Source organism: Protopterus annectens, chromosome 13.part0 (genome assembly GCF_019279795.1).
Source record: "Protopterus annectens isolate FY-2018-M chromosome 13.part0, PAN1.0, whole genome shotgun sequence".
NCBI lineage: Eukaryota > Metazoa > Chordata > Ceratodontiformes > Protopteridae > Protopterus > Protopterus annectens.
Genome location: NC_056747.1, coordinates 684,624,072 through 684,648,734, shown reverse-complemented (window position 1 = coordinate 684,648,734; position 24,663 = coordinate 684,624,072). Strand labels below are relative to the sequence as shown.

Below are 24,663 nucleotides of genomic sequence, written 5' to 3'. Positions count from 1 at the left end.
AGGGTCACTGTAACTTTACATCATTGTAAATCCCATTTGCAGTGACACCATTTGAGGGATCAGTTTTTCAGCAAATATTTCAGAACTTTAATTTTGCTCAGAGCCATTAGTTCATACGTGTAGACTTTTACCTTACAGCATTCGTCAGATAACTGCGAAGGTGACTTTGTATGCTTAGAGCGATTCCAGAATTTCAAGGAGGAGCTCACAGCCATAACTTGGTTTTGATATATGGGTGGTATGCCTGTCACTGGTAGCTATACTGCCCTACACTCCATGTTCAGAAATCAGCTGTGTCCCTAGGAAGTTGCCTTCTTCTTCTTTTACGGCCTTGTTTATTTGCATATATTTACCTGCTTTTTTGCTATCACATTCTTTTTGTTCTGATTGTTCAGTTACATACACCTTTATACCATGGTAAACTTGTTAAATTTCAACCTTATTACAAAGTGCACTCGTAGAAATGCCTCCTTACTTCATTATTTGGCAGAAATGTATAGAAAAATGGCTAAAGACAAGTTTCAAATTCCTCCATGGAAAACAGTTACTGTTTTTGCAAAACATAACTACTAAAGCAATAGTTTGAAGCACACACTTGGATGTGCAGCTTTAGGTATTCAAAGGACCACTGTGAGAAGAAACTGAAAAAAAAAACATAATTTTTATGTTGTCAGGACATTATATACAATCCAAAACTGTTTGTAGCAGAATAAGTAATTGTTTCGAATTGTATTTTTATAACCCTGATTATCCTTTAGGGGCAGACATCTTACATGGTCTTGTTTTCTTGGAAAGCTACTTTTTATCCATAGTGCACTATGAGGGCACATCTGATGAGATTACTTCACAATAGTCTATCCTATCAGATCACAATTACTAGAATGGTAGTACTGTGAAACACTGTTAAGGTTGTGTGTTAGTGACTGGTTTGCAGTGACACTGACACTTGCGTATTTACTTTCTGCACGTGTTAACACAATCATAAAAACTGCTTGTAAAAATACAAATTAGCTGAGATAAACATTTTTAAGTGGAAATTTCAGTTTCAGATCCTGTCTTTCTCCCACCTTTCCCTGAATGAAGCAGAGTATATTATGTTTTGGCTTCCAAATCTCAGTTAAATGGTGAAACTGATTTCAGTGATTATCCTGTTTGTTAAATCTTCAGAATACAAATAGCTCAACAGATTTATGGCCCGTGTGGAGAGAATAAAGCAATGAGTGATACTAACTAGACAATAAACAAAAAGGTGTGCATTTTTAGCTTGAATGGCTTTGTGATCCAAATGAGTGTGAAATAATAAAAAAGAGATACAGGCGCTTTATTATGTGTTTTCCTTGACAAGAAAGTTTCAAATGTGACAAGCAAAACAATGCAACACCAACAGAAGCAAATTTCTAAAAAGCATGAGAGTTCACTCATCCCCACACAGTGTGCACCAAGGAATCTAACTATGACATAAATACCACAGAGAGGAAGCACCTGCTAAGTCGTGCCTTTTTTATATGGAAGTATACAGATCTTTTACATGTAGAAAATACTCTTGGGGAAAGGAATTATTGCTTTAAGGGTACAGCTGTCTGGCAACCATTTGAATTGTCAAGACTCACAATGCCAAGTCCAGAAATGCTAATACTAAATGACCAAAACGCCAGATTTACATATACTCTGACACTGCCATTTAATGGAATATTCCCTTTTCTCCAAGGTATGGTGATCTCAGAGGTGGTATATATAAGTGTGGGGTGTGCGGAGGGCTTGCCCCCCATATCAGGGGTGCAGGGGGGCTTGCGCCCTTGCAAAGACACATTTAAAGAAGGAAAAATTATATTCAGTATTCGCTGTTCTCCTGTATTTTCAATTTGTTTAGGCATTTCAGGACTTAACATTGCGAGTCCTAACAATGCAATAGGAAATGAGCCGTCCTTTACAAAGGGGGATGTGAGACACTTGTCTCATAACAAAAATATTTTCTGAATATTTAACTTCCTTTTCTTTCACTGATATGGCAAATAAATTTTAAGGCAAAATGTAATTTTGTTGATTTTTTTCCCAATCACTTGTGACTTGCTGAATAATACAAAAATGTGTCATGAACCTGTTTCCTTATTTAGATGCATGGTAAGAGTCCACCATTCAAAGACTGCACTTGGAAAATGTGTGCTGCAGAAATTAAGGGAGGGAATGGGTCAGGAGGAGGACTGGCTTTTTTGGTCATTTAATGTGTATGTATGGGTGAATACATTCTTGACCCAGTTAAGACATTAGACATGCTGTAGAAAACATGCACATGAAGGTGAAGAATGATATAAACATGCGATAAGCTAGGCAGCCATTATTAAACATCGGTAAGTTAACAGGCAGAGTATCACATTCTGAAGTTTTTTTTTTTTTTGCAAACTTACAAGAGTTCATATCAAACTCTGAACACCATCAGAAGTACCATTTTAATATGCATTTTCTGCTTTTCCTAGCTCTCCCTTACTAAATTTTGCTACCTTCAAGATGGCACAGTTCAAAGACAACATCCACCACCCACAATTACTCCAGTACACGGAGACAAGTGAACACTCTTCAAAAAAACAAAACTTTAGAGAAGCACACATACATTTCAATTAAGGTTTTGATAAACAGAGGTTGAGGCAGGAAGCACAAACATTAACCCTCTCTGGACAGATAGGGATTTGAGAGTGACTGAATCACCGCAAAGGGTTGTTGTTCACAAAGAGGCAGAGAGACTTAGCATTACAGAAGAAAGAAGGCCAAAATCTGCGTGCAGGAGGCAGAGAGAAACTGGAACTTGGGAACATGCTGGTGTTATGGTTAACTCTAGTCATCCAGAATGTGACAGGGTTTTCAAAACTTCAGAGGTGTGCACAATGTAAGCCCAACGGCGTTTAGAGGGCTAATGATGAACTAATAAGCTGGGAAAAGTGGGAAAGCTCTTAAAGTGCCCATGAATTAAAATGTTGACACCAGGATTCAGTGAAAAAAAAAGTAATGCTACTCAATGCTAGAAGTCTAAACCTCAAAATGCACTCTCTCAAGGCAATCCTAAAAATGGAGAACATCGATATCTGTGCAGTAACTGAGACCTGGTTCAAGGCTCCACAGAGCACCCCTGCAATACCAGGCTACAACTCTTACCACACTTTTAGACCACAAAACCAACACCGAAAAAGTAAAGGTGGAGGAGTGTCCATATTCACCAAGGATATTCACACCTCCAGGCTAGTTGCCCAACACAATGCATCTGAAATTCTCCAAGTGCAACTAACACTAGGTAAGTCTGCAATCCAAATTGTAGCTTGCTACAGATCCTCCACCATGCCCAAAGATTCTCACTACACCTTTCTAAACATACCGGAAAATATTAAGATACAACAAAACACCCTAATACTGGGTGATTTCAACTAACCTGCCATTAACTGGGAAAACTACTCGGGTAACAACACCTTTTCCCAATGGTTCTTGGAATTCATAAATTCCAATGCCCTGGATCAACTAATCCATTGTCCCACCTGGGGCTCCAATATCCTAGACCTGGTCATTACCAACATGGAAGACAGATGCTCCACACCAGTAGTCAACCCCTCATTGGTCTGGTCTGACCATAAGCAAATCAGCCTTGACATCCACATCCCACCCCCACCCCCCAGTAAGGAAACCTCCGTAAAAAAACTTCTCCAAACTACTCAAGTCAGAAGTGACAGACTTCGTGACACCCATGCAGACGGGAACTGAAAGTTCGACTGCTGAATCCTACACTAAGGCACTGTATGAGCACATCCACTCGTGCATGAATCGTGCCATTCCAAATAGAACCAAGATGCTCTCCTCCAAAAAAAGGAAGCCAATCTGGTGGTCCCCTGCTATAAACAAACTATACAACAGAAGGAAGAGGCTGTTGCAGAAAAGTGGAAAATCCCATGATGCAAAAAACTCCCTTACCAGCCTCAGTAAGAAGCTGAGATCCCTCATAAAATCCTCAAAAGCTAGTTACGAAAATAAAATTGCCAAAGATTCCAAAGACAACCACAAGTCATGTCAAGAATCTAAATGGCAATGCTCAGATCTGCTCTGAGCTACAACAGAATGGCATTAAATATACTGATCCCAAGGATATTGCCAATATCCTGGCAGATCGATTTAGTGCCAACTTCACCCCCCTCTCACCCTATAAACAGCCCATCTCAATACCAAAAGATTGCCAAATTCCGGTAATCACGGCCACACAGGTAGAAACTGCACTCTCCAAAGCTAAGAATACAACATCCATGGGACCAGATGACATCCCGGACTGTGTACTACATGAACTACAAAATGAACTGGCACCTCACCTAAGTGTTATGTTTAATCATAGCCTCACCTCAGGCTTTGTGCCCACTGAGTGGTGCACAGCTACAGTTATCCCACTCCACAAGGGGGGATCCACCTTGGATCCCGGGAACTACCGTCCCATCAGTCTGACGAGCCTGATCTGCAAGGCCAAGGAAATCATTATCATGGAGCTTATAAACAAAGACATTGGCAACCTTCAAACACTGGACCCCAGCCAGTTTGGGTTCGTAAAGGGCTGATCTTGTCTCCTGAACCTGACTGACTTCTTCAAATCAGTCTCCAGAGCTGTGGATGAGGGTAAGGCGGTACACACAGCCTATCTGGACCTCGCCAAGAATTTCAACACCATCCCCCCCTCTGGAATCATAGATAAAGTTACTAAGCTGGGCATAAATCCCTACGTCACTCGATGGGTTGCCAACTGGCTTACTGACAGAACCCAGACTGTAAAAGTAGCCGACTCCAAATCCAGCTCCAGACTAGGGACAAGTGGAGTACCTCAGGGTTCAGTCCTGGGACCGCTCTTGTTTGGCATCTACTTCTCTGAAGTACAGGCCAACACACTAAGGGACTCTGGCTAACAAAGTTCGCAGATGACTGCAAACTGGGAGCCATTATTGAATCCCCAAATGATGTGGATATTCTATAAAAGGGCCTTACAGAAACAGATGCTTGGTGCCAGATCCATGGGCTCAAGCTTAATGCCAAAAATGTATAGTTATCCCCGCTGGAAAAAAAAACATGTAGCCATGAATTACCACATAGGTGGCAGTACACTAAACACAGAAAGTGTGATGAGAGATTTAGGGACACAGGTGGACAGTGGTCTCACCTTCGATAACCACATCGCCACAACAGTCAGGAAATCCTTCTATGTGGCACACCTCATCACTAAGGGATATTCATCCAGAAAAAGGAGGTCATTGTCCCACTGTACTCATCCCTCATTAGACCCATTACAGAGTATAACGCCCCGTTTGGTATGTACCTCACAAGACATCTGCAATAGCTGGAAAGGCCGCAGAAATGCCTCACTAAAAGAATCACAGGCCTAAAGCAGATGCCATATGCTGACCATCTAAAAAAAACTCCAGCTATACTCTGTGGCATATCGTCTACTCAGAGGCGATATCTGCTTAACATACAAGGCCATGTCAAACCCTGAGCTGCTGGACATGGCTCCACTTAAAGAAATCCCAATCCCTCAGAGCCACACGTTCCAGGAATCTAAACCTTGTCATCACAATGAACAAAACATGCTGGAGGGATAGGTTCCTGACCCAGACTCCCCATACACTGGAATAGACTGCCCATACATGTCAAGCAGAGTGCCTCCTTGGCCCTCTTCAAAAGGAACCTTGACGATTGGATGTAGACAGGAAATTCACCCCAGGGATCATGTCAGTCGTCCAGCTAGAAAGAGGTCCAGGGAAGTAAATATTGTGGTAAGAAATATCCAGGGAATTGTTATGGCTAGGCTTGTATAGGCCCTAGGGCCGATAGCCTAGTCCCAACCTATGAACCTATAATACTCAAGGTGGAAAAAGGTAGAGAAGTACAGGAGTCATCAGTTGGGATTCAGACCAAAAGGTGAAGGTAAGGACAGATATTAAAAGCTGCCTGTAGTGCAAGCAAAAAGCTTACTACTTCTAGGGGATGCATGCTCTACCTACATGATGTTACTTCTACAAACATGTAAAATGCTGCTCCTTGAATGGCCTTCAATAAATAGTGCAGAAGCAAGGCTGAAGGACTGCATTTTGCTCTGTAGTGAAATTACACCAATAATATCATGGGTGAGATATTAAAATTAAGTTTCATTTGCCTATGTTACAGGTAGCGCAGACATAAAATATCTATACTTACTGAAAAGAGTGAGGGAATTTATACAATGTCCTAGCCAAATTACACTAATCAAAATTAATACCACTTCTAGTCTCTCCTGAAAATATACCATAGGCTACCAAGATTAAAATTCAATAAAAGCAAATAAGTCAGTTATGTAGTCTGGTGTTCCTCTTCCTCAAGCTAGGTAACCCTCAGCACCATTCTCCCTCGGAGATTTGCACAGTGTTGGATTATCCCTACTCATGCTGCAAGCAGTCAGTGCTATTCTCTTTCAGTAACTGCCTAGTCCTATGAACTTCTCTGTACCACTCTCCCTCAGGGATCTGTTCTTAACTATGTTAACTGCAATCATCATCCCCAACTCCATTCTCCTGTTTCTATGCAAGTTCAGGACTTCACATCAACTGTAATCACCTCTCTCAATTTGGTCTCTCTCTCCTATCTTCATAGAATCATGTCTGACTGCTGCAGATCTCTCATGCAATCCGGCCATCTCTTGGCTGGACATCCTCTCCTCCTCCTATCTTCTTCCTGTTTCTCCCCAACGGATCATTACCAAATCATCTTCTGCTTTCATACGTGTGTGCCTGAACCACTGTAATCTGTTCTCCTTTACTTCCTCTGCAACTGGGGCTACCCTGGCTTTTGCGCTAACGTCTTTACTTCTTCTGTCCCTTACTGTACATGGTAAGGGGTCTCCTGTGCATGGTAGGGGTCTCCTGCTCATGACTTAGCATTTCATGTCAGTCACCTCAAGTCCCCTCAGTTGCTCTGCCTTCACTGCCCACGGCTGTATGCCATACAGTAGTACTGGCCACACCACTGTTTTGTACACCTTACTTTTCAGTTTTTTTGGCATTCTTCTGTCAGCAGTATCAACGATTTTTGCTTTGACCTCTAGATTAAGATTTCCCTTTTTATGTGGTAATTACAAGTTTATTTATTATTCAGAAATCTCGGTGCACACAGGCAAATTCACAAATCTTCTATACAAAATAACATAGAAATTCACCCATTTATTTTCAAGATTTCTGTGTGTTCTCTAGTTCTTTCCACAAGTATCTGCAAATATCACAAGTAATATACACATTGCAGTCAATTTGTCAATTATACACGCTCTGGGTAACAAAGGTAAGTCATTTTTTGCACTCATGATTTTCAGCTGGGGTCCTGGTCTGTTTGTTGTACTAAACTGCTACAAGGACCAAGGTTAAAAAATTCCACTGTAGAATTGAAGCCAGCGTGAGCCCAGGGTCTCACCAAATGGATTCTTATCTACCTATATAAAAATGTACATAGATGTGCAAGAAAATGTGATTATTCCAAGAAACCAAACAATACAAATGCAGTGACTGCTAAAGTTGCAGTGTTTTTATTCAGGTTTTGGAAATCTGTTCAAATAATAATGGAAAAGATGTCAAAGCCATTTCAGAAAAAGTACTAAACTAAGACATTGTGTGACTTGTACAGCAGGATGCATTAACTGAAAGACACAGGATTCAAACCTGTTCCATCCAGTTTCATATTTTACTGTGCTAAGTTATTATCCATTAGTAAGAATGGCAAATTATTATTAAAATGCAAGTTTTCTAGATGGTGTTTCCTACTACTTAAATCAATGGCTTAGAAAACAGGAAATTAAAGATGCAAACCCTGCTCAAGTTACAAGTAGTTCACAAAAGCTCAAACAAAAGGTAACATAATGCTTTTGCAATTTAAAAAAAAAGGAGTTAACAGTTTTATCTATTACATGTCTACAGTACTCTACAATCCAGAGACTAAAACATACAGAAAATAAACATTCTAGCCTTTCTGTTTCTACCTTTTGAGGCATGTAACATGTTATGGATATAAGAGCTCTGCTTTTACAAAAAGCAATGAAAAAAACAACAGTTTAACAATTAATGAGCAAGACATATGTTACAGGGATAAGAAAGAAAAAAAATGCTCATCAACTAATAAACAATGTAAGAGATTTGGTATTAAGGGGGCCAGACTAGATGATTCATCCACTATTATTTTCCATCACTCCTGTTTCTGAGACTGAAAAAAACGGATATATAGAGCTTCCCAGTTCTTCAAAGCTGAAGAACATCAGAAAATGAAGTGGGTAGTGTCGGGGATGAATGGGTAAACCAAATTGTTGACATGGGTCTCCCTAGTAAGGAAAGAAGTCACATGCCATATAGCATCAATCTGTCTCATTTAATAACAGCCTCATGGAACCAATGGCATCTGCTTGTCACAAAGTTACTTTGCAGAAGCCTGCTAACACAACAGCTGGCGACTAGTGAACATAAGGGTTAAAATGAAAAATAAAATACAGACATGCTAATAGAATAATAAATCTAAATATGTTCTGTTACCATGTCACAGACACTTCAAGCATGAAATCAGAGTAATACAGCAGGAATTATGTAAATGTCGCTATCTGGTCTAATCTATCATTTCTCATCTATTTTAAAACCAGATACACTATAACTCACTGTAACCTCAATAAATCACTTTCACCCTTCTTCAGTGTTAGTAACAATTGCTTTCATGGTTTTGTAAATTTAAGTTTTATCTTGTGTTTCCATACAGTACACAGTTCTATTATTTCAAGCTTTCTGTCTTTTTATCTATTGCACCAGCATATGTCAGTATCAAATGCTGCACTGTTTAATGGTTAAACTTTATGCATCTGCTTTCCAACTAATGACTAAATAAGGAAATCCTTATTTTTCACACTTAATCAAGTAATTACAAAAAGAACCACACCTCTCAACTGTCTAAAATTTTGTAGAATGTCCAGATTTTTGATATGTTACTCATAACATTTGTGGTTTTCTGGCAAATCAGTAGGTATCAAAATCAATAAATAACATACACTTGAGTTTTAGACTTCATATCCTTCAGAAAATGCATGTTAATGCAAAAACCTGTTATTCCAGCAACTATCTAAGAACGATATTTAAAATCTGTCCCTGATTTTGGACCTTTGACTTTCCCTGTTATTTTTGGCTTTGTCCAGAATTCTCATGCTAAGACGTTGAGATGTATGGAAAGAACCCTCAAATATCTTGCTTACAGCAGGATGCCAGTTTCCTGATAGGGAACCTTTTTGGCTAGGCTTACATAGGCCCCAGGTCCGATGGCCTAGTACCTACCTATGAACCTATGGAAACAATTTACAATAAAACAATGGGGAAGACATATGTATGGTTCCCAAGTATGCAGCCAAGTGTTTAGGGTCTTTGCTTGGAAGGGTTTGCATAGTTTTTTTTTTTTTTTACCCCAAGTATACTTCAAAGGATTTCTCCTCATGTAGACAGCAAATGCTGGAGGTGTGATGGGGAAGAAAGAGGTAACTGGGAACATATTTTGGAAGTGTAATGAGTTAGTGACTTTAAACATTCCCTACAGAGTACTAAATCATAAATATTAGGTGAGCAAATGGGTGTAACTAAGGAAATGATTTTTTGAGCTGGGATTCAGGATCTGAATTGCCTTGACATAGTAAGGCCTTGTTAAGTTTAATTCTGATGGCTGCCAAAAAAAGCAATTACTAGAAAATGGAAATCAAAGTCTAAACCAGCTGTATTATAAGTATTGAATATTATAACAGGGATAAAAGAAATAAAAGTAGGATAATTAGAAAAGGGTAGGAGCAAACTACATAGACAAAAATGGAAATTGTGGGAACACATGCAGAATCACGTTTTGGAGGAGACGTGAGTTTAAGGGAAGGCAGGAACTGAGCAATTTATGTTAGATTGATGATAAAGTACAGTTTTGTACCTACCATAAATGTAGATGTTCGAAGATCCACATTGCTGCAGTCCTAACACTTGGGTAGTCCGCTGTCCCAGTCGGCCCGAATACCAAAGTATAAGGCTGACGTCGGTCAAGGCGCATTAGTCTGACGTCAGGACGTCAGGGTACAAATGCGCATGACCGACGTCATTTCCTCAGTCTTTTCTTGCCCCAGATGTCAGAAGACCCTAAAAAGATAAGGCCAAAACCAAAAAACACCAAACACTCCTGTACCAAACATATGTACAATATATACAAATTTACAAAAGTACAACTCCACCCACACAACCACCCCTAAACACAGAGGGAAGGAGGGAGGTAAATTGGACTGCAGCAATGTGGATCTTGAACATCTACATTTATGGTAGGTACAAAACTGTACTATGTTCTTCATCTCACATTGCTGCAGTCCTAACACTTGGGTAGAATCCCAAAGCAGAGGTAAGGGAGGCTGGCAAATCACAAAGAAGCTGGAGCTGTCAACATGCCCTGCAAAATAGCCGTGGCAAAACCAGCCTTAGATTTAGAGTAGAGAGGAAGGTGGTAATGCTTAGAGAAAGTATGCACTGAACTCCAAGTAGCTGCCTCCAAAATATCCTTAGTTGCCACCCCCCTTAGAAATGCTGTTGAAGTGGCAGTAGCCCTAGTGGAATGAGGCCTAATCCCAGCTGGAATCTCCTTGCCATGATGGGAATAACAAAATGCAATGCAAAACCCAATCCACTTAGAAATAGTTTGTTTTGACACAGGCTTGCCCTGAGAACTCAAAGCAAAAGAAACAAACAACTGCTGAGACTGCCTAAAATCCCTAGTCCTGCTTAAATAATAACGCAACTGCCTGTGTACATCTAAAGTGTGCAAAATCTTTTCCCCTTATTTTGGGGATCTGCATAAAAAGTAGGCAAATGAATAGTTTGGTTTAAAGCCACACTAGAGACCACCTTAGGCATAAAGGAAGGATTAGTGCGTAATGATACCCTATCCTTATGGAAAATCAAAAAGGCTCAACCGCCATAAGGGCCTGCAATTCAGAAACCCTTCTTGCAGAAGTAATGGCCAACAAAAAGCAGTCTTCCATGACAAGTATTTCAATTCAGCAGTAGCCGAGGCTCAAAAGGTTGTAGAGTAAGTTTCTCCAACACAAAATTGAGGTCCCAAGCAGGAGTAGGAGCTATACGTGGGGGTCTTATATTCTTTGCCCCTCTAAGAAATTGCTTGAACAAAGGATGAGAAAACAATGGTGGGTCACAATCATAGTGAGCTGAAATTGCTGCAGCATGAATCTTAATGGAAGAGAAAGACAAACCTTTGTCCAATAACTCAGTAAGATATTGAAGAGCCACACTCAAATTAGGCTCAGAAACCTCCAAATCCTTTGCTGCACTCCAAAATAAAAATCTTTTCCATTTTTCTGCATACACTTTCCTTGTACTAGGTCTTCTGGCTTCCATAATCACATTCAAAACTTGTTGAGGAAGTTGAGACCTGCTGTGGTTCAAAACAGAATATGCCAGGCTGTTAGATGAAGAGAGTGAAGCTTGACATTGAGTAGATGACCGTCCCTCTGAGACAATAGGTGTGGAATCAAAGGTAAAGGCCATGGAGGCATCCTTACCAGACTCCTCAGTAATGGGTACTAGTGTTGCCGAGGCCAATCTGGAGCTATTAAAATCATCCTTGGCTTGTCTTGTCTGACCTTTAGGAGTACCTTTGGGAGGAGAGGCAGAGGTGGAAAGGCATACACATGAAGATTTTTCCAACTGAAAGAAAGAGCATCCACTCTCCAAGCTGTGTGATGAAACCTTTTTGTGCAAAACTTTGGCAGCTGGCGGTTTAGTGGAGAAGCGAACAGATCTATGTCTGGAGTTCCCCATGACACTGTCAATTTCCGAAATACATGAAGATCCAGTTTCCACTCGTGGGGATCCATGATTTGCCTGCTTAACACATCTGCTAAGGAGTTCTGTGCTCCGGCAGAAACCTTGCCTGAAGATTTAGTTGCAAGCTGAGCAGTCTCCCACAAAATCATTGCTTGCCTGCATAGAGGATAAGAATGTGTTCCCCTTGTTTGTTGATGTACCACATGACAGTTGTGTTGTCTGTTAGAATCAACACCTGCCCTGGAAGAAGTAACTCCTTGAAAGCCATTAATGCAAACTGGACTGCTAACATCTCCTTCATGTTGATATGTAGATGCTGTAGTCTGGCAGGCCACTTGTCTTGTATCCACTTTCCATTCAGATGAGCTCCCCAAGCTATGTCTGAGGCATCTGTCGTTAGAATCTGACTCGCCTCTGGCCGGGTCACAGAGAGTCCCTTGTTTAGGTGACATTCCTGAGCCCACCACAAAATTCCTTTTGAATGCAAGGTATTATTTGAATGACAGTGTCCAAATCCTGGCAGTGCTGTGTCCATACATTTTTGAGATACCATTGCAGCTTCCTCATATGCAGTTTGGCATTGGGAAGCACCAGAATACAAGATGCCATGAACCCTAAGGCTTGAAGGACTGTCCTTGCAGTCAGCCCGGACTGAAGAGATAGTTGATGGAAGTAAAGGGAAAGATTCCTTTGTTTGTCCGGGGTTAAAAAGGCCATCTGGGTTGCTGTATTCAGTCTCACACCCAGAAAGCACATGTCTTGAGAGGGTACTAGACTGGACTTTATTTCGTTCACAGAATACCCCAGGCATCTTAGCACTGCTATCACATAATCCAGATGCTGAAAAAGGTCTTCCTTTTCTTGAGCCAGAATCAGGCAGTCGTCCAAGTAAGGATAGATTTGTATTCCTTTTAGCCTGAAGTAAGCTATCACTGGAGCCAGAACTTTTGTGAATACTCTGGGCGCAGTAGATAAGCCAAAGGGCAATGCAGAGAACTGATAATGACTTTATTTCGTTCACAGAATACCCCAGGCATCTTAGCACTGCTATCACATAATCCAGATGCTGAAAAAGGTCTTCCTTTTCTTGAGCCAGAATCAGGCAGTCGTCCAAGTAAGGATAGATTTGTATTCCTTTTAGCCTGAAGTAAGCTATCACTGGAGCCAGAACTTTTGTGAATACTCTGCAGTAGATAAGCCAAAGGGCAATGCAGAGAACTGATAATGGGAATTCCCAGCTCGAAAACGCAGATACTTCCTGCAACTTAGTCTGATAGGCACATGAAGGTAAGCCTCCTTGAGATCTAAAGTTACCATCCAGTGATCTTTTCCCAGCAGAGGTAAAAGCTGTTGTAACGTCAACATTTTGAACTTGGGAATGTCCAGATAAGTGTTGAGGATAGATAAATCCAAAATTGGTCTCCACGTGTTCCCCTTTTTGGTACTAGGAACAGGCGAGAATAAAATCCTAGGCCCCTTTCTGGCACAGGAACCGGCTGAATGGCCCCTATTTGGAGTAACAGAGAAATTTGCTTGTGAGCCTCTTTTCTTTGTAGAGGAGGAATGTCTGGCATGCCTTTGAAAGGAGGCAAGGTATGGAAATAAAACCTGTAACCGTGGTGAATGATATCCAATACCCATCTGTCTTGGGTAATTAAATTCCAATTTTCTTTGAAAAGTGCCAGCCTTCCTCCCAAAGGTGCTGCCAGACGAGAAGGCTCTGGCAGCTGAAAAGGCAGGTCATTGGGTCTGTTTACGAAAGGACTGACCCCTGCCCTCACCAGAAGACTGAGCAGGTGAACTCCCTGTTCTAGGCCTAAAAGAACCTTGAGCTCTGGCCCTACCCCGTCTAGACCTACCCCTAGACTGGGAATCATAAGAAGGATATGTCCACCCCTTAGTAGGCCAATTTCTACTAAACTTCGGAGGCTGAACCTGCAAAAAATCTTTAACTGTCTGCATAGACTTAGCCTTGTCCTCCATTTTCTTTAAAACTGCTTCCACAGGCGAACCAAACAACACATCAGATTGTAACGGAGCATCTAAAATCCTTGTCTTAACATGCTCAGCCAAATTCTGATCCCTCAACCAGGCGTGCCTGCGAAGAACAGAACCAGTGGCAGCCACCCTCGAAGAGGCCTGTACAGCATCAAAACCACATTGCAAAGAATGCTTACCCACCTGTTCAGAAACATGAACTAAATCCTGCAACTCTTTACAATCAATACCTTCCGCCAGAGCATCCACCTTAGACTTCAATTGAGAAAGGAGATAATTTTGGTATTTTAACATGTGGAACTGGCAATTCAAAGCCCTCATGGCTAAAGTGGAAGAAGTATACACCTTCTTTCCCCATCTATCCAAAGCCCTTGCCTCTTTATCAGGAGGAACAGGATTTTTAACCACAGAAGCCTTAACACCTTTAGGCCCCTGAGAAACAGTTTCTGGGTCTGCCCTAGGACTCTTAAAAGATACTTATGAGCTTCAGGCACCCTATAATACCTATCCGGTTTAACTGGGGCAGGAGGCAAAGAATCAGGGTTCAGGGAAGCCTCTGCAAAAACATCTTCCACCACATCCAGTACAGGAGGTATAGCCAAAGGCCTATGCTGGGGTAAAACAAAACTCCCTAAGCCTTTTCCTGGAATCAGAGAAATCTTGACCTTCCCATTTAAAATGCTCCCTCATGGAATGAAGAGTCTCTGAAAAGAAAAATCCTCAGGAGGAGAAGTCGAAGGAGTAGAATCATCTACATCAGAATCAGAATAAGGAGGATACTCCTGTAAGTCTTCAGCCAAGACTCAGAAGCCTCGAACACTGCTCAAAACTCTCAAGCTCAGGTCCCACCCTAGGCCTCTTATCAGGAGGGGGCATAGAACCTCTAATCATAGTAATCAAATCTTCTGCCATTTTAAGCATATGTTTCTTAGGCAGAGACCCTGAAGAACTAGGAGAGACACCCACTGAAGTTAAACCTGGCCTGCCTCTCAAGAAGCCTTAGAAACAGAAGGGAGGGCCTAACCACCTTAGGAAGAGAGGGGAGAACAGCTACCTGAGAAGCCCCTCAGCCTGGCCTACCTCCTGAGAGGACACCTCTTGTAACAGTAAAGTCTCTCTCTGAGACTCCAAGGAAACTTCTGGCAGAACCTCCGCTCCACCGAGCCCTCTAAAGAGCCGGCGTCCGGGACAGACGGTTCTTCCAACCTAGGCTTTACTGCTTTGTCCTTGCGCTTTTAGACGAAGCGGCGCCGGAGCATCCGACGGCATTTTATAATTACAACGCTTCCCAAAAACTAACCTGGCACAGTCTAATCTTCTCTTTATAGTGCGTTTGTTAAATCTAGCACAAGAGCGACATCCAACAACGCCGTGCTCAGGCCCTAAGCAAGGTATACACAAGGTATGGTAATCCCTATGAGGTATCTGTTTCCCACAAGAAATACAGTTATTCACTTTTTCTGACATCCGGTTAAATACTGAGGCAAGAAAAACCAAAATATTCCCAACGGGTACTTAGCCAACTTTGATTCGGTCTGAAACTCCGACTTCAGAAAATTTCAGAACGCCAACCTGCACTCGCAATACTGCTTCTGCATCGGACCATGCGGCAAAAAAGACTGAGGAAATGACGTCGGTCATGCGCATTTGTACCCTGACGTCCTGGCGTCAGACTAATGCGCCTTGACCGACGTCAGCCTTATACTTTGGTATTCGGGCCGACTGGGACAGCGGACTACCCAAGTGTTAGGACTGCAGCAATGTGAGATGAAGAACATCTGAATAACAGCATACATGTAGTTAATACCTGTAAATGTTTCATCTCCCAAGCCCCTGCTTACACTTATCAAGGGTATCAGAACTTGTCAGAGATTTGGGATGTGTGGCTAGGCTTAGAAAGGCCCTTGTGATCATTGGCCTAGTAAATACCTATGAACCTATAAGATGGACTCCACAGTTCTTAAATCGGCACCAAACTAAAAAATAAAGCCAGGACACCTGAAACAGAGGTGATGTAAAATACACCACAATATTAAATGTTTAATGTTAGGTCTATTTAGGTCTTATCTATTAGAAGCTCACTGTACAAAATCCCTTGAGATGGATTCTGTAAAATGTAACTGTCAATGTGAGCGAGTTGATCCAGTGTAATACTTGGTTTGTAAAGAGGCCTTACACTGCAGTAACACACACTGAGGATCAATCTTTTAGAATACTAGGCTTTAACTTCTTGCCACATGTAGGCCTGATTAATCATGTTAAATTACGTGCTCTAGAAGCAAGATGTGAAGCATCTTGTCTGAATGAAGAATAGCCATTATTGGTCCAACTTTTCAGGCTTTACATCCAAGGTAAATTGTTCTCATATAACATCTGTAAAACAAGGAAAACACCTTTTAATGCATACTCAGTGCTTATAAGGTAACTGTTTACACTGTATGCATCCATTATAGAATCTTTGACTATGTTTATTAGTGCCAATTATAAGGGGAAGAAAACCTGATTTTCTAGCGTCTTTTTTTTTAATTAAAAACAAGTTCTATAGGCATTTTATTAACAATATCAAAATGCTGTGAAAAATATAACTTATAAATTATGACTCCTATATTGCTGCATTATGTTACAGAGGGCACTGTATGTCCAAGTTGTAACATAATACTGTTCCAAGTTCTTACGTTTAAAGTACATATTACTTTGTTCACCAATGAAGCACAGATTTAAGTCATCATAAGGATTACTGGTACTGTATAATTCCTTATAAGCAGAAATTAGGCGCAGGCAGATATCTGTTTGAATAAGTCCATAGAGATGTTGGACATCCTCAGGATGGACTTGGTCTCCTCCCCAGCTCTAAGACATCAGTATTGTGCTTAACTGTAAAGGAAGCAGCAGCCCACATATTTTAGTGCTACATACATGGGAATTTATATGAAGTCTAAATATATTTTCAAGTCTTTAGACTTTCTGAAGATTAAGCAATCAAATTACAGTATTTATTAAGAGTAAGAATAGTAACATGGCATTATATGTATAGTCCACCTGTGACCTACAACCACAGGATGTGTTTGGAAATGCAGCAAAAGGAAATATATTGTTGTGGCTTAGCAATACCAGGAGGAGGGATTGGTAGTACCTTCACTCTTCTAAAGACTCTCCAATGACCAGCAATGACCAGTATATTCCAAGAGCAACCAGTCACTTTAGGAGTGAATATTTTGCTGATAATCTCCCTTTTACTTACAAACAACACTTTCAGTAAACGTTATTCATATCAATTCACAGTGTAAAACATTAAGTGGATCTGAAAACAGTTCATTGCTAACAGTTCATAGGTTCATAGGTTCATAGAGATAATAAAGCTAACTGCCCCCACAAGCCATTTAGCTTATTGCCTATATTGAGTGAGACTCAAACCCTGCACCTTGTGTTTGTAAGGCAAACACCTTAACCATTAAGCCACCCTCCCGAAACCTGCAAAGAAAATCAAACAAGTTCATTACTTTTCTCCACAGAAAAGAACCACATTTTCAGCAATCAGTCAACGCACCAAGAATACTGAAATCTACAGGACAAAACAAAAGGAAATTAAGACACACCATACCATATGTCATCATTAAGCCAAGTAGATTTCTTTACAGGTTTGATCAAGCATCTCAAGGCACAGGTGTCTCAAGCAGGATTATATGCATTTCCTGGCAAAATGATGTTGATAGTACAAGAAAGAAAAGCAACATCCTCCAAATCATCCCTCTCTTCAAAGGGCTTTAAGAGTTGGTCAGGGTGCAGCTCTCATTTGAAACCATAATCGCACATAATTTAATGTTTTGAACTGAGTATCATCTGGACTGTACAAGGAAATAGTTTTTGTGGAGCTGCTTCAAACAGTCTGCCTTTTCTTTCTTTTTTTAATTTCCCCCATGCCCCTGTAAGACTGAATGTGATGGCTCTTCGACCTGTATCCAATCCGCTCATTCATTCTGTGGTAGCAGGAGGCGGAATCTCCAGGCAATGTGATGGCACTATGGTTTATTTCCTCCTTCCCAGGAACCCCCAACAAACTTGTCTGCTCTGTGCAGGCAGACAGGTGGTAGGAAGTGAGCGATCTAGCTGGCCCTATAAGTTGACCTACCATTTCCCCCTGACAGATAACCTTTCCTCCCTTACGGTAGCACCTAGTACTCATGCTGTGGTGATGCCAGCCACCTCTCTCCCCCCAGGATGGGACACAGCTGGGCAATGGATGGTCACATGTCCTCCCTGGTCAGTTTCTACAGATGTCTGAGCCACTAATCACCTGTACTATCAGTAGCTTTATCTCTCCGTGTCACAGAACTGGCATAAAATAGTCTGTCCTTTTTTCAGGTTATGTCTACTTGCTTTTTTTGATGAAAGAATAAGACTTCATTATGGATTTTGTCGCCATCTGAAGTCTTCGTTTCTAAAGCAGAAGAGATGTTGTTGAACTGTTATTTGAATGTGAGGCTTGCTGGAGTACTTCCTCTGCTAGCTTAAGGATGTAAAAACACTGGAAGCAGACCACCACGCTGAATGAACAAAATTGATTACAGAGATAAGCGCTTTCGCGTACCCAAAGTACGCTTCATCAGATCTAATTTCACATTATAACTCAAGATCTTATATATACTAATGCTCTAAAAACATTATTAAATCAGCAAATAATCAAGCAATCAATTATGCAAATCAACTCACTTAGAGCACTAATACCCTAGTAACGCACCAACATACAATAAGAATTCTAAAAGCTGTATAACCATACTTAAAACCATGCTCAAATAAAATGCGACAAAGAATGCATATTGATCTAAATGCATAAAAATATATATATCATTTTATATATATATATATATATATATATATATATATATATATATATATATATAAAAATTGAGCATTTGATCATGTAAAACACTTAAGTATATACTATATAAATTACTTAATGCTAAAAACAATTCTTTTATATACAACAACTTATATGGTGTGCTTCTCATAAACAATGTATGTGTATAGAAGTAGCATATCAGGCTGCCTATATAACAATCTATCGGCAAACTAAATGAGTAGCAGACAAGCTTAAGGATAATATCTGCACCTTCTCAGGATTGCACTTGCGCCTTGAAGGGAACACTCTCTTCATTCTGGCAGTTTCAATGTCTCTGCTGTTGATGGACAAGAACCGTTTCTATCATGCCATTCATCTGAGACCATAGTAGAGAAGGTATTCTGTGCTATATCCTAAACTTTTGACAAAAAATGTTTAAACTGGACAGTGTTCAATGGTGATCTGTTGTCTAGCATTACTATGTCTGGTATTCCAGATACAGAAACCTTTTTTTTGTTTTTAAATAACTTTTTTGGCTTCCTCTGCACACAATTCAGCTGACTGACTATGAACTACTGGTACCATCCTATCCCACTGCTAGGGTCGCATCAGTGATGGACTGGGAAGGGGGAGTGGTCTGGAGAAGAGAAAGCCATTTACAAGCAGAGGAATAACTATGCAGACTGAAGTAACTGTCATTAGCTCTGTAACACGAAACCTGGAATATTCATCCGTATACTAAATTCACAACAAACAAAAAAAAAATAAGTTTTATTTATAATTAATTTCAATTGCTTCTATAATTAATTTTGTGTATCATGGATTTAGCATATATATATATATATTTTATTATTGCAACAAGTTGCTGTTATTTTGGACTGTGTGTGAATGTACAGAATATTCATCCATCTTATATATTCATAGCTGTTTATGAAACTAAATACATACATGCTAGCTACCTTCCCTGGACTGTCTGGCAACAATGACATTTACAGGGGTACACATTTAATTATCGGCAGTATTACATTAACACAACATGCCCTTTTGATAACAGTCTCAAGGACTTGTCCATTCTCTTACTATCAGAACTGTAGCAAGAGAATTTTGCACCCTTAATAACGCACCCACTTTATATCCTCTGACAAAACTTTAAAGAAAAGTTTGACAGCTTACAAGCTGTCATTTGGAGATCATAATCACAGTCATTTATCAGGCACGTTACAAACTGTCTGCAAATGTCTGCTGTTTGCACTCCTTTAAAAAAATAACAGATGTCAGACAGCCTGCATGTGTAACAAGTAACTGTGATCCCTTAATGATAGCCTGTAGGCTGCCAACCTATAATTTTTTGAGTCAACTACAAGTTAAGAACTGGAGCAAATGTCCAGTTCATCCCACCCTTCTTATGGCACTGTTTACAATAAATAGCAGCTGTCTTGACTATACATAGATATACTTAATTGTCTACATCTACTGCATATCTGTGAAGTTACAATGATTAATCGAATACATTTCAGTGGGTGTACATCAAAACATCGAAGTATACAAACATCAAATGGCTAATGATCAATCCTGAAAGATTGAAAGCCAAAACAAAGAAAAAAAAAGAGTTATGTTTTTTTCAGGGGGGCAAGCTCCCCTGCACCTCCACTAATTAAATATACCAACTCCGAGATTGTTTTACAGTGGGGAAATGGTAAATTCTCTGATCCCCACTGTGCACAACACCTTGCATGTACATAACACTGGCAGAAGCAATCAAACCACTTTCTATCACTTCTGCCAGTGTTAAATATATTCAAAATTATGAATATTTGAACATATGGACTACTCTCATTTCAGCAAATGTCTACTACTCTTTGTTACAATTAACTTTTTCGGATCATTTACAAATGTTTTCACAATGTACGTCTATGGAACTTTATTGTTACCTTGTATCATTCACTTTTTTCTGCACAATTCTTTGCTTTCTGTATCATCATGTGTTTTTCTGTTTCCTGTTTACTTTGCGCTCACTTAGCACTTCTTCAGAGTTTGCCATAGTTCTCACTCTAGTTGTTAAAATAAGTGTCTAGCTGGCTATGTACTTTTCAATTTCTAATACATTTGCATTGAAGCAACAAGGCATTAACCTTAGGACTCTCTTTCTTATGTAATTTTCATCACTAGTTTCTTTACTAGATCAGTTTATTTTCAACGTTTTCTTTGTGCTGGTGTGTCTGAATGTTTAATTTATTTGAGCAGTAGAGACAGAATCATTAACCCGACAGTAACAACAGAAGACATAAGAAGTCTGGTAGGGTCACTACTTTGCATACTGAATGCTTCTTCACCATACAGAAATGAAGATCCTCAAATATCTGATTTAAAAGAACAGACTAACAAAGACAGCACACGCAGTTCAACAAGTCACAGGTTTCTTTCTCTACATCTTTTCAACTGCACTTACAAAATTCAGTAAAAGCAGAAAACACACAACAGTTCCAATCTTAAACTTTTTTCATAATCAATCAAATTAAAAAATTTATTAGGGGCACGAGTAATGCATGACAATGTGCATATTAATTTTCCATACCCAGGAGGTGGTCAAATCAAGTTGTTTCACTGAATACCTTGGGGATAACCGAGGTTTAGGACCATGTTGGATATACAGAAACATTTCCATGAATGCTAACAAAAAAGTAGGGATCTGTAAAAACTCCATACTTTTAAACATGACCAAGGATCATAACACCCAAATGGTATTCACTCAGCTTTGAAATGTTTTGTGAATAAAGACTTCTGCTGACAACTGCCAGAGACTACAGCATCTATAAAATGGACATGCACTACTCACAAGGAATAGGCCATATTCTCTCCACACACTCATTCTGATCCTTGCAGCCTGGCCAGGTACTGGGTCAAGAACTAAATCCTGGTGTCTTGCTCATCCCATTCCCCAAAAAGGAAGATAAATACTTAAACAGAATACTATTAATACTATTTAATTTATTCTCTCCCTAACACAGCCTTTTAGCAAACTGGATCACATCTAAATAAATATATTCAACTTCCATGTCAAACTTTATAATCGTGCTCTTACAAAATGAATAACACATTAAACACAAAAATATGTAAAAACATCACATAAATACAAGTAACTGCAGAAAATATCATAAAACACATAATTGAAAAGCTAATCAAATCTGCTGCTAAAACGAGTAAATCTTATAAAATAATGTTTGGACAAATCAAAACTAGACAGGTCAAGGCAGTAAAACTAATAAAAAAAATGAGCATCACTCTCAAATGCAGCTCAAAGAGGCAAGTCTTTAATGACCTGTGAAAACATTGCTAATGAAGAACAGTCCCTAAGCAAACAAGTTGTGGGCCTGCCATGTAAAGGAATAAAAGCTCAATATTTCTAGCTGGTCCTTTGAGGCACATCACAAAGCTGAAGGTCAGGTTCGGTACAAAAAGGTCTTTCAGGTATTCACCCAAGACATGCAAGGACAAATAAAGTAACACCAAGATTTTATAGGTTACATTGAAGTTTAGTGGAACCAGCGTGTACTGCTCAGTACATACATAATATGTTGGTATAGAGAGGTAACTTTAAGGAGCCTTTTGTAAATGACCAATTTCACTGTCAGGGAATCCTAGGTGGAGGAAATAACAGTAATCCTGGGGAGATGAAACCACAGCATGAACTGGGAGATCTGCCTCAGGCATAAGATGCTTGAACCTAGAAATACAGTAAACTTTCAATTAACCGGAACTCAAGCAACCAGCACTCTCAAGCAACCAGAAAAATAAATCGAAGAAATACAGTACAATTTTCATGTGTTGCACTTTCTGCCCCCCCGAAACATCCTTTACATTTTTAGGGTTGTAGAGTTTTAAAAAGGAAAACAGGAATAAATTCCTTCTCTCCCCAACCTGAGAACAAGTCAAACCAAAGAAATAGTACAAAGTACAGTATTAGTCAGGCCTATTTTAATAGTAACTCTCAAGCAACCAGAAACTACACTTATCCGGCATCTACCAATCCCCACGGGTGTCAGTTAACTGAGAGTTTACTGTATTCCACTGATGGAGAAAAGTTTATTTCACTATAATACTACAGCTGGTTCTATAAATACCAGACTATTACCTAGCATACAGTCATCACAGGTATCAGCTTATGGATCCTCCCATTTCAAAGAGGTCTGTGAGATACCACAAATGCGTGTGTTCATAGGCGCAGGAGCTGCATGTGTACACACACACACACACACACACACACACACACACACACACACACACACACACACACACTTGCTTTATCTCTTAGTCTCTCTCTCTCTCTGCAACACCTGTTGTGAAATGGGGCAGTTAGACTTCCACTTTCCCCAATGGCAAAAAAAAAAAACTCTCCACCATTAGAAGGCATGGGAACAACAGAGAAAGAGGCATTACTTAAGGTTCCAAGCTTACCTTTTTTATTAAAAAAAAAAAGTCTAAGAATGCTATTCTTATGAAACCATATAGCTATATATGTGAAGTCAACTTGATCATAACTACGTGAAGAAGAAGAAACACTGAAAGGGAAAATTTGTGAATGCAACATGTTACTAACAATGAACTGATGAACCAGCAGCAGGATACAGCAAATGCTCCTACATTAAAAGGAAGTGCAAACTTCACAGTAAGCAAAGAGATGCAGGAGTGTTGTAGGGACAAGGGAAGCCATCCCTTATATAACTACAGATATAACAAATGTTGCCTCATGTAGAACCAAAAGCTTATGTTCCTTTCTGCTGGACAGCATACTTGGCAGTTTCTCATAAGAATCAAAGAAAACCTGCCTAAACCCCTATCGATGAATAAATAAGAAATCATATGGACATGTCCTGACCTCTGCAACAGGCTTTAATGGTATTGATTCATAAGCAGAGTTTACATCAGACACACAGTTTTTGATCCATCGGACTGATAAGTATTTAAGTAAAATCAAGCAAAGAGGCATAATAGCACTTAATTAAAAAGACACAGTGGACCTACTTTTGCTAGCTATGGAACGCCTATGCATTTGTGAAGGTATAATCCTGCCTTTTGTACTTTATGCCATTCTTTGAAGAGGTAAGAGTAAGGACTGACAAATGCATGCTGCTAATTACTGACCTTGCTAAGGCAGTAAACTCTCTTCCTTGTAAGAGAATAACTGACAGATTAAAAGCAATAAATGTCAACTCATATGCAATACAATGGGTAAAACACTGGTTGAGCGGCAGGACACAGCACATCAGGATGGAGAGGTGTTGGGTATCCCACAGGGCTCTGGCCTGGATCTACTTTTACTGTGCACAAGAGAGATTACCACTTCACATCTCAATGGTCAGACAAAACAAAATGTGACGTATACATACTGAAACAATTTTTTTCCCTTAAATGTGTGTGTGTGTGTGTGTGTGTGTGTGTCGCATTTGTCTGTACATGTTTTAAACATATCCCAGTAAGCAGCATTTGTCACTGTAATAATGACTTAATTGGCGGTATGACATAATGCTTTGCATTTTTTTCTGAAAAAAAAAACACTTGTATCAGCAATGTACTGTTAAATATACCCTGTTTTGGAAAAAAAACTGTACTTCTCTGTCTGGGGAGATGCAAAGGAAGCTGATTTTTTTCCCACCTTATAGCAAAAAAATATATAATATACAGTATCTGAAAATAATTCTGTAAAGCAGCATTTCTCACTGTTGCATGTTTCCATTTGGTCTGAAGCTGTGACTTTCTGCTTTGCATTTTATTGTACTGCACACACATGCTGACAGTCGAGTGTTGTTCTTGGTAACTTACTGTACCAAAACTGTACTTCTGCACTTCTTTAGAGCTGTGACATGGGAGGGATGGTAGTTGTGTTGCCGCTACATTTTGCATTGCATTTAGGTTAAAATCAATGGAGAGCAGACACTAAGGGGGAAGCAGATTTTATGTACA

At 39.9% G+C, this 24,663-nt stretch overlaps 1 protein-coding gene across 1 annotated transcript in view; it reads right to left on the bottom strand.

The window, feature by feature from the left end:
* LOC122787586 (2-(3-amino-3-carboxypropyl)histidine synthase subunit 1-like) overlaps positions 1 to 24,663 on the bottom strand; it is a 2,760,216-nt gene that overhangs the window by 2,529,710 nt on the left and 205,843 nt on the right. The gene's annotated exons all lie outside the window — the stretch shown is intronic.